Below are 19189 nucleotides of genomic sequence, written 5' to 3' on the forward strand. Positions count from 1 at the left end.
CCACTAGCTGTTCTGAGCGTTACCAGGCAACAGCTTCCCCAGACTTCCGCCCTCACCTTCTACGCCTCAGAGAGGAGGGAGGCCCGTTGCCCTGATCAACCAGGAAGAGGAGGGGCGGTTGCTATGAGCAACAGGCCTGTTCCTGCCTCAGTTGACGTTTAAATAAAGGCTGAATGACCAATCACCATCCATTCTGATTGTACAAACCCCCACACCGTCCAATCTGATTGTACAATCCTCCACACCTTCCAATCTGACTGTAAAATCCCCCACACCGTCCAATCTGATTGTACAATCCCCCACACCGTCCAATCTGATTGTACAAACCCCCACACCGTCCAATCTGATTGTACAATCCCCCACACCATCCAATCCGATTGTACAATCCCCCACACCGTCCAATCTGATTGTACAATCCCCCACGCTGTCCAATCTAATTGTATGAATCTCAGTTTCCACAACGTAAATCTCGAAATCTGATCAATATACAATCAGATTTATGAACAAAGAGTCTCAGTGCTGCCGATCAATAATATTCCACCCAACCAATCAACTCACTTTGATGGAATCCAATTGAAACTGAGTCTATATTGATCAGTAAAAAAAAAAAGTTATAGCTAATCAATTGATTGCGGATTCAATGGATTTGATCGAATTGCACATAACTTCCCCTCACATATAAATCGATGTGAAGGGAAGTTATGATCGCCCATTGATCGTCCGTTCATCACCTATTAATCACACATTGATTGCCCATTGATCACCCGTTCATCACCTATTGATCGCCCCCCACCCCCCCAACGCAACTCAGTGATGCGCAGAGTTTCAAAAATGATGGCGTTCACCAGTCTGCATTAGTGTGACCACATTTCCAAACTGCCATTCAAGGACACACCCCCTCTCTCACCTTCCCCAAAAGAGGGTGAGACAGGGGGCGGGGGGGAAATGTAGTTTTGGGGGTTGATGGGGAATTTGGCGGCGGGGTTATTTGTCAGGTGAATGTGCCACTTGCCACCAGATGCAGTGCCGCTTGCCACCCATAGCCTGCCACCAGATGCAGTGCTGCTGTCACTCCCTCTGCGTGAGCCACGTGCATTGAAGGAACGGAGTGGTGTCACTATCTGGAGAGTGAAGATCACACCAGTCCCTGCTGCTTGCCTGCTGGGTGCCACTGCCAGAGAAGGAGAAGGGGCCGAGGTGGGGGGTGACAGCAGTGCTGCACTAGGCACAGGTCTCGCTCCCGGTCTGACTGTCTGAGAGTAAATTGTCACTGGTTGCAAGATGCCAGGCAGCGCTGGCTCTAGTAACCAGTTCCGGAAATGTAGTTATTAGTTAGTAGGGGGTGGCTGTGTCCTCTATTTCATTCCGGGACATTGTATTGTCCCAGAATGAAGGTGCCCGGGACCCAGGACAGACATGTCAATTGCGGGACAGTCCCGGGCAATCCGGGACATGTGGGCACCCTAGTCTGCATGCGCATTCAGCCAGTAATGATCCCGCGTCATTACACAGAGATTGCCATGATGAGAATGGGTCCCAAAATCACATTGTCTGTGCTTCTGTTCGTGTGCCTGTGTATGTATCTGGGCGTGCGTCTGTGCGAATGCTCAGGCGCACGCACAGACAGACACATGCACAGACTTTCTAACACATGAATATGCTTTGATGTAAACCATTCCATTGTAGCTCTGGCTGTACTTTAGGGTCGTTGTCCTGCTGGAAGATGAACCTTCGCCCCAGTCTCATGTCTTTTGCAGACTCTAAGGCCTCGTACACACGACCAGTTTCAGCAGACAGATCCGACTGTGTGTACAGGCTAGCGGACAGATTTCCAGCGGACAAATGTTTCTTAGCATGCACATGCGTCAAATCCTGCACATGCGTCAAATTGATTTGAGGCATGCGTGGAAGCATTGAACTCGCGCGAGAGAGAACGTCGGTGTCGTCTACGTCACCGCGTTCTCTGTCCACGCGGATTTCGGTTTGATGGTGTGTACAGCCATCAGACCAATATCTCAGAGCGGACGTGTCCGATGAAAACGGTCCACGGACCGTTTTCATCGGACATGTCCGCTGGTGTGTACGTGGCCTAACAGGTTTTCTTCTAAGATTGTCCTGTATTTGGCTCCATCAATCTTCCCATCAACTCTGACCAGCTTCCCTGTCCCTGCTGAAGAAAAACATCCCCACCACACGATGCTGCCACCACCATGATTCACAGTGGGGATGGTGAGTTCAGGGTGATGTGCAGTGTTAGTTTTTCCCACACAAAGCGTTTTGCTTTTAGGCCAAAAAGTTCAGTTTTGGTGTCATGTGACCAGAGCACCTTCTTCCACATGTTTGCTGTGTCCCCTCCCCCACATGGCTTCTCACAAACTACAAACAGGACTTCTTATGACTTTCTCTCTCCAATGTCTTTCTTCTTGTCACTCTTCCATAAAGGGCAGATTTGTGGAGCGACCACTAATAGTTGTCCTGTGGACAGATTCTCCCCCCTGAGCTGTGGATCTCTGCAGCTCCTCCAGAGTTACCATGGGCCTCGTTACCATATTTAATTTTTACAGAAAATTGCAGCGGCTGCAGATTGAAAAGGAAAGAATTTCTAACAACAATCCATTTTAATGTGAGTTGTGTAGCAATTTTATCTGATAGTTTTTTTTTTTTATTTGTTATTTTTTCCCCCCACAAAAGTGTAAAGAAGAATGAGGATTCCTGGAAGTTACGGCTTGGCCTCCACAGAGCCCTGATCTCCCCATCATGGAGTCTGTCTGGGATGAAGTATTGGAGGCAGCCGACATCCACAGAAGATCTGTGCTTAGTTCTCCAAGATGTACATAAAACAACCTACCTGCCACAGAACAACCTACCCGCCACAGAACAACCTACCTGCCACAGAACAACCTACCTGCCGAGTTCCTTCACACACTGGGTGCAAGTCTACCTAGAAGAAGGCAAAGGGGGGAGGGGGACACCCCAAATATTGATTGGATTTCTCTTCTGTTCCCTCACTTTGCATTTTGTAAATTGATGAAAAAAATAATTATTTAAATCAATATTTCTGAAATCATTTCTTACTTTCTTCTTCTTACATTCTGACAGCATTTCTTCCCCCCTGCCTAAGACTTTTGCACAGCAGTGTATATCTTCGTCTCCTCCGGGGTCCTATGTCTTCCCCAGACTGCAAGAATCTATTGGGAGTGCTAAGAAGACATTTACATTTATCAATTCCACCCACAGTGTCGTTATGTGATCTGCCTTCAGCGCTGGGATTGCGGCGTAAATACCGGATGGAGGAATCTATTTACCTGGAAGAGAAGTGATGACTGTCAGTCTGTCAGATGACTAACAGCGGCATCATGATGAGACAATCGCTGTGACTGCTGAGCTGTGCCGGGTTACCGAGGGACTTCCATCTGTAGGCACCGCCATCCGCCCCTCTTCTCCATCCACCCCTCTCCTCCATCCACCCCTCTCCTCCATCCACCCCTCTCCGCCATCTGCCCCTCTCCGCCATCCGCCCTACTCCTCCATCCACCCCTCTCCGCCATCCACCCCTCTCCGCCATCTGCCCCGCCATCCGCCCCACTCCTCCATCCACCCCTCTCCGCCATCCACCCCTCTCCGCCATCTGCCCCGCCATCTGCCCCTCTCCGCCATCTGCCCCTCTCCGCCATCCGCCCCTCTCCTCCATCCGCCCCTCTCCTCCATCCGCCCCTCTCCGCCATCTGCCCCGCTCCTCCATCTGCCCCGCTCCTCCATCTGCCCCTCCCCGCCATCAGCCCCTCCATCCACCCCTCTCCACCATCCGCCCGCTTCTCCATCCACCCCTCTCCGCCATCCGCCCCAGTCCTCCATCCGCCCCACTCCTCCATCCGGCCCGCTTCTCCATCTACCCCTCTCCGCCATCCGCCCCACTCCTCCATCCGCCCCTCTCCGCCATCCGCCCCAGTCCTCCATCCGCCCCACTCCTCCATCCGGCCCGCTTCTCCATCTACCCCTCTCCGCAATCCGCCCCACTCCTCCATCCGCCCCTCTCCGCCATCCGCCCCACTCCTCCATCTGCCCCTCCCCGCCATCCGCCCCTCCATCCACCCCTCTCCGCCATCTGCCCGCTTCTCCATCCACCCCTCTCCACCATCCGCCCCAGTCCTCCATCCGCCCCACTCCTCCATCCGCCCCGCTTCTCCATCCACCCCTCTCCGCCATCCACCCCACTCCTCCATCCGCCCCACTCCTCCATCCGCGCCCCACTCCTCCATCCGCGCCCCACTCCTCCAGCTAATTGGTTTCTGTGCAGGGCTGCACCAGCTTTTGCACTCTCCAGTTTCAGTAAATAGCCCCCTGTGTATCATATGGTGAATGCACTTTATCTGGCGCATGCGCAGTCTCATGGTGGCGCAGGCAGCACAAAATAGGTAAGTACGACGAGAACATCAGAAGGATCTCAGTGCGATTGTTTATTTCCCCTGCATTGGGCGGTGGGGGGCACAGGGGGTCCTCATTAATGTTGCAGTAGCCATGAATAGGAGACTGCTCCTAACTTTTTAGGTTCACTGAAGTTTTGGGTTTCTGGCGGGATCAACGATGACGTCACCACACTCGAAGTCCATTAAGACTCTATAGCTGAAGGTCTGTACCTCTGTATAGGCCAGGGGCTGGAGGAAAAGTCTGCAGGAGCCAGAGCATTGCACCCGCGTTACATTGCAAGCGCCAACTTTCCTTTCTTGCACATTTATTGGATACATTTGGATACATTTATTACTATTAAAAAAAAAAAAAAAATGCCCAAATTTTTTTTGCGAATGGTGGAATTCTGCTTTAACAGACCCCCCCCATGTAACTAATAATAAGGATACGTCTCCTTCAGATCGCTGTGGGAGAAAAGCGCGGTCTCCCATCCCTTGATAATGCAGCATTAGGTGTGAATAGGTTACTTGGGACTAACAATCATCTTTCCAGGAAATGTGATGAGAGATATATCAGTGTCAGAGGAACTGCAGTGACATTGCCAGGAGAAATGGTAACATTGGGGTTTATTTTCCACGTGTGAGATGCTTGTTGGTGGAAATGTAGATCTGCCGCCCCTGAGGGCACCCCAGGCATATAGATGGGAGCCAAGCTTGCCGGGATTAGAGGGACTGAGGAGAAGCACACTTGTGTCATTAATGGATAGATTATTATCTGCAGGAAAGGACCCCGGGGAGACATGACGGCTCTAACTGGGCCATGGTGCAATGACACCTCCACCTGCAAAGACAGAGAGAAGAAAGAAAGCAAGGAAGGAGAGAGAAAGAGGGGGGGGGGGGGGAAAAGAGAGGGGGGGGGGGGGAGGGGGGGAGAGGGGGGAGAGAGAGGGGGGGGGGAGAGAGGGGAGAGAAAAGAGGGGAGAGAGAGAGGAGAGGGGGAAAGAGGGGGGGAGAGAGAGGGGGTAAAGAGGGGAGAGAGGGGGAAATGTGGGGAATAAAGAGGGGAGAGAAAGAGAGAAAGAGAGAAAAGAGAGGGGGAGGGAGAGGGGGGGAGATAGAGAGAGAGAGAAAAGAGAGGGAGAGAGAGAAAAGAGAGGGAGAGAGAGAGAAAAGAGAGGGAGAGAGAGAGAAAAGAGAGGGAGGGAGAGAGAGAGAAAAGAGAGGGAGAGAGAAGAGAGGGAGAGAGAGAGAAAAGAGAGGGGGACAGAGAGCGAGAGAGAAGAGAGTGGAGAGAGTGGGGGAAAGAGAATAGAGGAGAAAGAGTGGGGGGGAGAGAGAGAGAAAAAAGATGGGGAGAGAGTAAAGAGAGAAATAATAAGAGAAAGAAATAGGGGAAAAGAGAGAGGAGAGAATGTGAAAGAGGAGAGAGAAAGAGGAGCGAGAGAGAGAATAAGAGGTGTGAGAGAGAGAGCGAGAGAGGAGAGGGGGGTGAGAGAACAAGAGAGGAGAGAGAAGAAGAGGAGAGAGAGAGAGAGAGAGAGAGGGGAGAGAATAAGAGAGATAGAGGGGAGGGAGAGAGAGAGAGAGAGGGGAGAGAATAAGAGAGATAGAGGGGAGGGAGAGTGGGGTGAGAGAAAGGGGTCAGAGGAGAGAGAAGAGGGGGAAAGAGAGGGGGAGAGAAGGGAGGGGGAAAAGGGGAGAACAAGAGGAGAGAGAGCAGGAGAGAGAGAGGATAGAGAGTGGGGGGGGGGGAGACAAGAGAGGAGAGAGAGTGGGGGAGAGAGAAGAAAGAGGGGGTAAGAGAAAGGAGAGGGGAGAGAGAAAGAAGAGAGAGAGAGAAAGAAGAGAGAGAGAGAAAGAAGAGAGAGAGAAAGGAAAGGAGAGAGAGAGAGAGAGAGAGAGAGAGAGAGAGAGAGAGAGAGAGAGAGAGAGAGGAGAGAGAGAGAGAGAGAGAGAGAGAGAGAGAGAGAGAGAGAGAGAGAGAGAGAGAGAGAGAGAGAGGGGGGGAGAGGAGGAGAGAGAGAAATAGAGGAGAAATAGAGAAAGAAGAGGAGGGGGAGAGGAGAGCGAGAGGGGGAGAGAGAAAGAAATGGGGGATGAGAGAGGAGAGAATATGAGAGGGGAGATAGAGAAAGAGAGATGGGGAGAGAGAGAGAGATAGAGCGAGAAGGAAGGAGAGAGAGGAGAAGAGAGGAGAGAGAGAGTGGGGGGAGAGAGAAATAAAGAGGGGAAATAGAGAGGAAAGAATACAAGAGGGGAGAGAGAAACAGAATAAGAGGGGGGGGGAGGGAGAGAAATAGAGGAGAAAGAGGGAGGGGGAGAGGAGAGAGAGAGAGGGGAGAGGAGAGAGAGAGGGGAGAGCACGAGAGAGAGAGAGAGAGAGAGAGAGAGAGAGAGAGAGAGAGAGAGAGAAGAGAGAGTGGGGGAGAGAGGAGAGAATACGAAAGGGGAGAGAGAGAGAAGAGGAGGGGGAGAGAGAGACAGAGAAAGGAGAGAGAGAGAGAGAGAGAGAGAGAGAGAGAGAGATGGGGAGAGAGAGGAGAAGGAAGAGAGGAGAAGGAAGGAGAGAGAGGAGAAGGAAGGAGAGAGACAGAGAAAGGAGAGAGAGAGAGCAAGGGGAGATAGAGAGATAGCGAGATGGGGAGAGAGAGAGAAGGAAGGAGAGAGAGGAGAAAGAAGGAGAGAGAGAGAGCAAGGGGAGAGAGAGGAGAAGGAAGGAGAGAGAGAGAGAGAGAGAGAGAGCGCAAGGGGAGAGAGAGGAGAAGGAAGGATAGAGAGAGAGAAGGAAGGAGAGAGAGGAGAAGGAAGGAGAGAGAGGAGAAGGAAGGAGAGAGAGAGGAGAAGGAAGGAGAGAGAGGAGAAGGAAGGAGAGAGAGAGGAGAAGGAATGAGAGAGAGGAGAAGGAAGGAGAGAGAGAGGAGAAGGAATGAGAGAGAAGGGAGAAGGAAGGAGAGAGAGGAGAAGGAAGGAGAGAGAAGGGAGAAGGAAGGAGAGAGAGGAGAAGGAAGGAGAGAGAGAGGAGAAGGAATGAGAGAGAAGGGAGAAGGAAGGAGAGAGAGGAGAAGGAAGGAGAGAGAGAGAGGAGAAGGAATGAGAGAGAAGGGAGAAGGAAGGAGAGAGAGGAGAAGGAAGGAGAGAGAGGAGAAGGAAGGAGAGAGAGGAGAAGGAAGGAGAGAGAGGAGAAGAGTTCGGAGAGAGTGTGCAGGAGAATAAACTGAATTTTACATGAAATAATAAGCGACTTTGCGTCTCCCGTTGTTCCCTAAATTCGGCGGTTGCCATGGTGTTTCTGGTCCTCCAGCTCCTCGCTGCTGCTGCTGCTGCATTAGAAGTGATGGAGAGAGGGGGCAGAGAGGCTCATTCTTCCCCGGAGCATATGTGTTCCTGCAGCACGCAGCAGCAGCTTATCTGAGGCAGAGAACAATTACAGGGCAATGAGTAAAATCCCGACAGCAAATTGCTGATTCTATCCAGGAAATTCTGCATCGTCACAGGGCTCCAGGCTTTGGCAGTCATCTGCTGCAGACAAAAGTCAGCAGGCTTTTCCTACTGCCCTTAGTCTGCAGTCTGGTGTCACGTGACATGTGGGGTGAGGACCCTGTGTGGGTGCAGTGGGCACACGGGCCCTGGAACCTCACAGTTTTAGGGCCACGGGACAGCGAGGGGCAGCTGCTCCGGGTTCAGCACCCTCACCTGAGGAAAGCATGTGGTGACCACATCACCCAGGGCCGGGAAAAGGGGTGGGCAGGAGGGAAAGCTGCCCCGGGCACAGCGAAGCAAGGAGCAAAGATTGGACACAGGGCAGTAAAACCCATTCTACGACATGCATTGACAGTGGGGGAGGGGGGGGGGGGGGGCTGTTCTGCATCTTTGCCCCGGGTGCTAGACAAACCTGTCCTGGTACTGACCTCACCACATGTACCCTTATATGCTGCAGTGCTGGAAACTAGTGGACCGCGGCCTCCTTCTAATGAGCCGCGGCTTTCCGTTGTCACGCCTCTCGCCCCAAGCAGCCCCACAGCTGCCAGAAGAACACACTGCGTATGCGCAACTGGCCAACCATCCCCCAGGTGCTAGAAAAAAAATTGCAAACTGCTGCCACTCTATAAATCATGTATAATAATAATAATAATGTGCAGTGCCCCCTCCATGTCAACTATGGGCAGCTGGGACACAGAATGGAGAGAAACGGCGCAGACAGGATGGCGAGCCGGTCCTGGCTCCCAAACAGAAAAGGCCAGAATGCGCCGCTCCGTGAGCCGAGAACTACTAGAGCGGCGTAGGGGTGCAGGTCCTGACCTTTTTGCACCCCTCTTCCTCCTGGATAAGATTCTAAAGCACGGGTGTCAGGCACAAGACCCGCGGACTGAATCCGGCCCGCCAGGCCAGTTTATGTGGCCCTCGCACCTAGGGTTTTTTTTCCCAGAACCCTGTGCACTGTGGATAGCGCATTCCTCAACCCTGCACTCTGTACACATTGCACCCCTAAATCCTGCACTTGGTACATAGCACACCCCTGAATCCTGCACTTGGTACACAGCACACCCCTGAATCCTGCACTTGGTACACAGCACACTCCTGAATCCTGCACTTGGTACACAGCACAACCCTGAATCCTGCACTTGGTACACAGCACACCCCTGAATCCTGCACTTGGTACACAGCACACCCCTGAATCCTGCACTTGGTACACAGCACACCCCTGAATCCTGCACTCGGTACACAGCACACCCCTGAATCCTGCACTCGGTACACAGCACACCCCTGAATCCTGCACTTGGTACAGAGCACACCTCTGAACTCTGCACATAACGCACTCCTGGTATTTATTGCTCCTTTAAGATCCTCCCACTTGTAGTGCAATTTGTGGTTGAGTTCCTGCACCAATTCTGAGAAAATAAAAGCCCCGGATATATCTACTCTACTTCCCTACTGCGCATGCGTGACTCGCGCTGCACGTTCCCACTGGTCCCTGCGTGTCTTCCAGAAGACAGCAAAGGGGGGGGGAGAAGGCACCGAAAATGGCATAGATACCTGCGGGTGGCTTGGGTGTCTATGCCCAGAAGAGGGAGCAAAATACATGTATTACACTGGTATCTGCTGCTCCCCCTTGAAAGGTGGCGAATGTGACACCGAAGGGGGGCGGGGGGGTTCCAAAAAGCGGAAGTTCCATTTTTGGGTGGAACTCCGCTTTTATCTCCTCTTCTCAAGAGTGAATACATTCAGTTCCTCTAATCTTTCCTCATAGCTGAGCTCCTCCATGCCTCTTATCAGTTTGGTTGCCCTTCTCTGCACTTTCTCCAGTTCCCCGATACCCTTTTTGAGAACTGGAGCCCAAAACTGAACTGCATATTCCAGACAAGGTCTTCAGTGGCAGCTGGTGGTAATTTTTTATTTTTTTCTGGCGTTTATTGATTGGTTTGCGCAAAAGTTATAGCGTTTACAAAATAGGGGGTCATTTTTATGGCATTTTTATTAATATTTTTTTTTTTTACTAGAAATGGCGACGATCAGCGAATTTTTTTCGGTACTGCGACATTATGGCGGACACTTTTGACACATTTTTGGGACCATTGGCATTTTTATGGCGATCAGTGCTATAAAAATGCATTGGATTACTATAAAAACGCCACTGGCAGGGAAGGGGTTAACACTAGGGGGCAGGGAAGGGGTTAGGTATGTTCCCTGGGTGTGTTCTAACTGTAGGGGGGGGTGGGACTCACTAGGGGAAATGACTGATCGCTGATCATACATTATATGAACAGAAGATCGGCATTTCTCTCCCTGACAGGACCGGGAGCCGTGTGTTTACACACACAGCTCCCGGTCCTCGCTCTGTAACGAGCGATCAAGTGTGCCCGGCGGCGATCGCACCCGCGCACGGGAGTCGCGGAAGAGCGGGCAGCGCGCACGTGCCCCAAGTGGCCTGCGCGAGAGCCGACGTATAGCTACGGGCTCTCGCGCAGGGGAGCCGACCTGCCGCCATAAAACGACGGCGGCTGGTCGGCAACCAGTTAATCCCAGACCCAATATCAATTATAAAGATAAAAGTGAAACAAAACGTGTAAGGCACCGAATGACCCCTTAGGTGACGCTTGCTGGCTGGGAAGGGGTTAACACCCCTTAGACCCCCCCCCCCTAAAGTTCCACAAAGACCCCCCCCCTTCCTCGCTCTTTAAGACGTCCAGCATGTGCACAGAGTGTGCCAGATGAAACGCTTTCGCGGCCACCCACGGACGCTCAGCCTGGGGGGGGGGGGGGGGGGCGGAGGGGAAAGGGTTGCCGTGGCAACAGCATCAGGCTCCTTTACATCAGCAAGTCTTAGGGAATGAGAAGGGATTGTGAATAGGTGTGTGAGTCGCGGTTGTGGGGGGGGGGGGGGGCAAAGAGGGGCTGGAGCGAGCCAATGACAGGTAACGCCGGGCCGCTTATATAAGTGTCCGAGATCTGGAAGAGACGCCGGGGGTCGCCGAGCATGCTTGGGGCCACAATATTCTCGAATCTTCTGGATAGGAGCTGCGAAAAAAGGAGCTGTGGAATTATTTTCTGATCATTTCTGCCAATCAAATCGCAACAAAATAATAATAAAAAAATAAAAAAAAAGATAAAAAAAATGCAATCGGCTCAATGAACAGCGTTTGCGACTCTGCAGCTTTTCCCTTTATTTAACCCTTCCCTTTATAGTTCCACCCATCTATGGCCAGCTAAGGCGTACATCTATGTTCCCTGGAACTCAGAGCTCCAGAGTGCGCATAACACCATCAAGTCATTAGAAACAACTACAGGTTACTGTTAGGTTCTCTTGAGTACTGTCTGCTGCGTTATTACCGCCCCCCCCAACCCTAAGATCCTCTGCCTCCTCCTCTCTAAGCCACACTCATTCACAGCTGCATTCTCCCCAGCTAACCCTATAGACTGCAAGGACGTTGTCATGAGGAGAGAACACTGGAGAGCAGGGCTGTCTTAATGAGAGGGCACACCTGGGCACTGCCCAGGGGCCACATCTGCATGGGGGGCCCCTGCACTTTTCCCCAAAGCAGCTGGTCCTTGAGCCCATGCTGCCCCGAAATTGGAGGACCCATGATGGCACTGAGAGTGATAGATACACAGGGGAGGCACGATGTCTGTTTACCTGCACTGTCATCATTGCAGGGGCCCCAGAGCATTACTTTGACTAGGGGCCCCATGATGCTATGAAGACGGCCCTTTAACTCCTCTTTGACTCCTCTTGTTATATAACAAGAGGGTCAACTTCATCTGGTCAGAGGGGATCTACACTATATTTTGTCAAAAGTTTTGGGACACCTGCCGTTACACACACACATGAACTTTAATGGCATCCCAGTCTTAGTCCGTAGGGTTCAATATTGAGTTGGCCCCGCCCTTTGCAGCTATAACAGCTTCAACTCTTCTGGGAAGGCCGTCCACAAGGTTTAGGAGTGTGTCTATGGGAATGTTTGAGCACTCTTCCAGAGATCATGGGAAATGTAGTTCCAAAACATCTGGGGTGCCAAGGTTCACCATCACTGGTGTATAATATACACGTGGTGAATTGGTGGCACAAAAAAGAACATTGGAGTTGAGGACAGTATAAGGCACTTCAATACATCTGAAAGGAATTTTCATATTGATTATCACCAATATCTGGGACTGAGCACTTTTATTATTTTCCATAACATTTTGATTGTGAATTGCATCATTATTATCATTCTATATTAAAGCGGTAGTTCCCCCTCCAAACATTTTTTACCTGTAGATTGAGGCTCATTTTGTCAAGGGGAATCGGCTAGTTGTTTTAAAATCGAAGCAGTACTTACCGTTGTAGAGAGCGATCTTCTCCGCCGCTTCCGGGTATGGGCTGCAGGACTGGGCGTTCCTATTTGATTGACAGGCTTCCGACGGTCGCATACATCGCGTCACGAGTAGCCGAAAGAAGCCGAACGTCGGCGCTGCTCTATACGGCGCCTGCGCACCGACGTTCAGCTACTTTCGGAAAATCATGACGCGATGGATGCGACCGTCGGAAGCCTGTCAATCAAGAAGGAACGCCCAGTCCCGCAGACCCATACCCGGAAGCGGCGGAGAGGATCGCTTTCTACAACGGTAAGTACAGCGTCGATTTTAAAACAATTAGCCGATTCCCCTTCACAAAATGAGCCTCAATCTAAGGGGAATTTTTTTTTAGAGGGGGAACTACCGCTTTAAGTACTATTATGGGTTTCATTTGAATATCCATAATGCACTATATATAACAATTCTCACTATTTGAGCATTTGTTATTTTTATTTGGTCGATTTGCATTTCCAGTTGCAAGTTCTGTTTTCACACATTTCTGTGGGTCACTTGAGCATTATATAACCTAATTAGTTTGGAACAACAGCTGCAATAATTGCACTGGCGGAGCGAGGGAGTTTTATACATCATTTAAAGTGGACCCGTCATCAGATATATATATATACATACACATATATATATACATACACATATATATATATATATATATATATATATATATATATATATATATATATATATATATATATATATATATATATATATATATATATATATATATATATATATATATATATATATATATACACACACACACACACACACACACACACACACACACACACACTATGGGGTAGATTCACAGACAAGATACGACGGCGTATCTCCAGATACGTCGTCGTATCTCTGAGTGTGCTGGGTCGTATCTATGCGCCTGATTCATAGAATCAGTTACGCATAGATTTGGCCTAGATACGAGCGGCGTAAGTCTCCTTCGCTGTCGTATCTTAGGGTGCATATTTACGCTGGCCGCTAGGTGGCGTTTCTGTTGATTTCCGCGTAGAATATGCAAATGAGCTAGATACACCGATTCAGAAACGTACGTCCGCCCGGCGCATTGATTTACGTAGTTTATGTAAGGCTTTTTCCGGCGTAAAGTTACCCCTGCTATATGAGGCGTAGCCAATGTTAAGTATGGACGTCGGGACAGCATCGAATTTTCCGTCGTTTGCGTAAGTCGTAAGCGAATAGGGCTGTGCGTAAGTTACGTTCACGACAAAAGCATTGACTATTTGCGACGTGATTTCGAGCATGCGCACTGGGATACGTTCACAGACGGCGCATGCGCCGTTCGTTAGGCGCGTCAATTACGTGGGGTCAAGGCTCATTGTAATACAACACGCCCACTGCCTGGACAATTTGAATTAGGCGGGCTTACGCCGGCCCATTTACACTACGCCGCTGTACGCTACGCCCGCCTAAAGATAGGCAATTCTACCTGAATCTAGCCCATAGTTTTCATATACTATGGGCTAGATTCAGGTAGAATTGCCTATCTTTAGGCTGGCGTAGCGGATCTCAGATACACTACGCCGCCGTAACTTAGTGAGGCAGGTACCATATTCACAACGAACTTGCGTCCTAAGTTACGGCAACGAAAAAAGCCTTACGCAAACTACGTAAATCAATGCGCCGGGCGGACGTAAGTTTCTGAATAGGCGTATCTAGCTCATTTGCATATTCTACACGTAAATCTATGGAAGCGCCACCTAGCGGCCAGCGTAAATATGCACCCTAAGATACAACGGCGTAGGAGACTTACGCTGCTCGTATCTAGGCCAAATCTATGCGTAACTGATTCTATGAATCAGGCGCATAGATACGACCGCGCTCATTCGGACATACGACGGCGTATCTGAAGATACGCCGTCTTGTGTCCTTTATGAATCTAGCTATATATATATATATATATATATATATATATATATATATATATATATATATATATATATATATATATATATATATATATATATATACACATATATATATATATATATATATATATATATACACATATATATATATATATATATATACACACACACACACACACACACACATACAGTATATATAAAAATACCTGCACTGCTGATGTCATCCAATCCTATCACCCTATCCAATCTCTACTATTCAATGTATCAAAATGTAATTATAAGGAGGAGCGAACACTAATCTGTGTGGCACAACGCATTATAAATCGCTAAATAAAAATTCTATATACAGCGCCTTGAAAAAGTATTCATACCCCTTGACATTTTCCACATTTTCTCATGTTACAACCAAAAACCTAAATTTATTTTATTGGGATTTTATGTGATGGACCAACACAAAGTCGCTCCTAAATTGGGAAGTGGAAGCAAAAATAATAAATGTTTTTTTTTTTTAACAAATAAATATGTGAAAAGTGTGCATTTGTATTCAGCCTCCTTTACTCTGCGTCACAAACTACGGTGAACGGGAGTGAATCACGACTGAGGTTAACTACTTGCCGACCAGCCGCCGTCATTTTACGGCGGCAGGTCGGCTCCCCTGCGTGAGAGCCCGTAGCTATACGTCGGCTCTCGCACAGGCCACTAGGGGCGCGTGCGCGCCACCGGAGGCGCGCGAGCGCCCCCCGCTCGCCCCCGACTCCCGGGCACGATCGCCGCCGGGCACACGCAATCGCTCGTTACAGAGCGGGGACCGGGAGCTGTGTATGTAAACACACAGCTCCCGGTCCTTTCAAGGGGGGGGGGAAATGCTGATCTTCTGATCATACAATGTATGATCAGAAGATCGGTCATTTCCCCTAGTGAGGCCACCCACTCTACAGTTAGAACACACCCAGGGAACATACTTAACCCCTTCCCCGCCCCCTAGTGTTAACCCCTTCCCTGCCAGTGGCATTTTTATAGTAATCCAATGCATTTTTATAGCACTGCTAGCTATAAAAATGCAAATGGTCCCAAAAATGTGACAAAAGTGTCCGCCATAATGTCGCAGTCACGAAAAAAATTGCTGATCGCCGCCATTAGTAGTAAAAAAAAAAAAAAAATTATAAAAATGCAATAAAACTATCCCCTATTTTGTAAACGCTATAAATTTTGCGCAAACCAATCGATAAACGCTTATTGCGATTTTTTTTTTACCAAAAATAGGTAGAAGAATACGTATCGGCCTAAACTGAGGAAAAAAAATGTTTTTTTTTTATAAATTTTTGGGGGATATTTATTATAGCAAAAAATAAAAACTATTGCTTTTTTTTCAAAATTGTCGCTCTATTTTTGTTTATAGCGCAAAAAATAAAAACCGCAGAGGTGATCAAATACCACCAAAATAAATCTCTATTTGTGGGGAAAAAAGGACGCCAATTTTGGTTGGGAGCCACGTCGCACGACCGCGCAATTGTCAGTTAAAGCGACGTAGTGCCGAATCGCAAAAACTGGCCGGGTCCTTTACCTGCCTAAAGGTCCGGGTCTTAAGTGGTTAAAATGTAGCCAAGCTGGCTACGGCCGAAATTAATAGAACCCCGTTTGAATGGGGCTAGAAGCCTTTATAGGCAGCTAACAAGCGCATCGCAGCTCAATATTGAACCCTACGGACTAAGACTGGGATGCTATTAAAGTTCACGTGCGTGTAAAGGCAGGCGTCCCAATACTTTTGACAATATACTGTATATAGCAGCGGTCTCCAAGCTGCGGCCCGGGGGGGAAGATGTGGCCCTTTGCTTTCCTTTATCTGGCCCTCGGGGCACTATTCCACCAACTGACACAATTCTTATCACTGCTATGAGCAATAGGGCTACTATTCCTTCCATTAAAGCCAATGATTGGGCACTGATGTTGGGGAATTTTCTACTGGCACTGGCCACAGTCTGGCCCCCCTAAAAGACAATAAACTGGCCCTTTGCTTAGAAAGTTTGGAGACCCCTGGTATATAGTATATCAACTCAATGCATATTTTATACCGATGTATGTTACTAACCAGCCTGGCATTCTAAACAACTTTAATTCAAGTATGTGTCACTTTCTATTCACTAAATTGATATCTTATTTTACATGCATCATCAATGCATCACCCACCTATGTATCATTTATGTATCACCCACCCCTGTATCAAGCCTCATTCAAAGTCCCATGGGCAAATATTTTGATTTGACAGTATAAAAAAAAAACAAACAACGATTTAATATAAACTCCTAAATCGTATAAAGCCTTAAATATTAAAAACAATTATAAAAAGCACTGTATAATTTTAACATTCAATTTCCACCGATCGATCGCCATCTAGTGGCAATAGGCTGAATCGCATAAACAGCAACTTTTTAAGAGCCTGCAATGCCGCCATGAGCCTATGCAGTGCCTACATTGCGCCATCTATTGGTAAAACACCAAAATGCCATACAAATCTTTTTACTTCCTTTCTTACTTGCTTGCTTTTAAAAAAACAAAAGACATATAAGATACTTCTTTTGTCATATTTTTACCATAAAATTAATCCAATTAAACATTCGATTACTGAATCAATCCTAGTAAAATATATATATATATATGTTTTTATTTTCTGTTCATTGTGCCCTTAACCGCTTCCATACCGGTCACTTAGACACCTTCCTGCCCAGACCAATTTTCAGCTTTCATCGCTGTCGCAATTTGAATGACAATTGCGCAGTCGTGCTACACTGTACCATACATTTTTTTTTATCATTTTGTTCCCACAAATAGAGCTTTCTTTTGGTGGTATTTGATCACCTCTGCGATTTTTATTTTTTGCGCTATAAACAAAAATAGAGCGACAATTTAAAAAAAAAAAATGCAATATTTTTAACTTTTTGCTAAAAAAGACCGAACATTTTGAAAAAAATATTTTTTTTTTGTAAATAAGTACGTTTTCTTCTTCAGTGCACTGATAAAGTGGCACAGATGAGGTGGCACTGATAGGTGTCATGATGGGCACTGATGGGTGGCATTGCTGGGCATCACTGGTTTCATAACGGTGCCAGTCAGTGCCCATTTTTCCCCACTGGTCACCTGACCTCATCCCTACCAATCACCTGACCTCATCCCCACTGGTCACCTCCTGACCTCATCCCCACCGGACCTCATCCCTACTAATCACCTGACCTCATCCCCACCAGTCACCTGACCTCGTCCCCACCGGTCACCTGACCTCGTCCCCACCGGTCACCTGACCTCGTCCCCACCGGTCACCTGACCTCGTCCCCACCGGTCACCTGACCTCGTCCCCACCGGACACCTGACCTCGTCCCCACCGGTCACCTGACCTCATCCCCACCCGTCACCTGACCTCATCCCCACCCGTCACCTGACCTCATCCCCGCCAATCACCGGACCTCATCCCCGCCAATCACCGGACCTCATCCCCACCGGACACCGGACCTCATCCCCACCGGACCTCATCCCCACCGGACACCGGACCTCATCCCCACGGGACACCGGACCTCATCCCCACCAGACCTCATCCCCACCAGACACCGGACCTCATCCCCACCAGACACCGGACCTCATCCCCACCAGACACCGGACCTCATCCCCACCAGACACCGGACCTCATCCCCACCAGACACCGGACCTCATCCCCACCGGACACCGGACCTCATCCCCACCGGACACCGGACCTCATCCCCACCGGACCTCATCCCCACCGGACACCGGACCTCATCCCCACCGGACACCGGACCTCATCCCCACCGGACCTCATCCCCACCGGACACCGGACCTCATCCCCACCGGACACCGGACCTCATCCCCACCGGACACCGGACCTCATCCCCACCGGACACCGGACCTCATCCCCACCAGACACCGGACCTCATCCCCACCAGACACCGGACCTCATCCCCACCAGACACCGGACCTCATCCCCACCAGACACCGGACCTCATCCCCACCAGACACCGGACCTCATCCCCACCGGACACCGGACCTCATCCCCACCGGACACCGGACCTCATCCCCACCGGACCTCATCCCCACCGGACACCGGACCTCATCCCCACCGGACACCGGACCTCATCCCCACCGGACACCGGACCTCATCCCCATTGAACACCTAATCTGAATACCAACAACAAGCCAGGTCTTGTTTTGGTGCCCAATGTGAGGCCCAACATGGTTTTCAACATGGTGATGGCACAAGCTCTATAGATGTCATATAGTGAAATACTGTATCTACTTTAGAAGAAAAAGGGAACATTTGTGAAAACCAAAATACATTTATTTTAAGGAAACTGTATTTAAAACTGTAACTGCCAGAAAGGAAAGATTCCAGAGGGGAGGATATGTTACATACGGCTCCATGATCTCCGGTACACGTTATCAGCCAATCTCAGGCCGGCTTTTCTTTCTGAGGAGTGTGAAATACATATATACACGAGCTGTATACACGGACACACCCACCGCCTCTCCTCAAATCAAAAGAGAGAACACATTTTTTTTAAATATTATATTATTTAATTAAAATCCAGCAGACCTCCGACATCCAATCAGTTGACCATTGTTGAGGTGAGGGTCACATGGTCTCCAACAAGGCTTCTCATCACAGTAGACGCATCAAGTCAATAGGCTCCACCTCAACTGCTCCCTAATACTAGTCGCCGGGTCCCTATGCAGCAGACAAAGATCATGTGATCAGCGCCTCGGCACCTGTCATGGTATCGGGGATGTGGAATTTCCCTTATTAAAAAGGAGAAAGTAAACTTTTAGAGTCACATTTGTTTACAGCATGGAAGGTGATTATTCCAAAAAATGTTTCTTCACGTTTAGCTTAGAAAGAAGGGATTGCTGTGCCTCTGATGGTGGGAATGGGCATGAATAAGTAAGGAGGACAATGGAAGACTACACCAAAAGGAAAAGATTTCTAAGCAGCCCAGAACCAGAAGTCCTAAATCGACAATATTCATTTAAAGCGGGAGTTCACCCATTTAA

This window comes from Rana temporaria, unplaced genomic scaffold (assembly GCF_905171775.1).
Source record: "Rana temporaria unplaced genomic scaffold, aRanTem1.1, whole genome shotgun sequence".
In the NCBI taxonomy this organism is placed as follows: domain Eukaryota; kingdom Metazoa; phylum Chordata; class Amphibia; order Anura; family Ranidae; genus Rana; species Rana temporaria.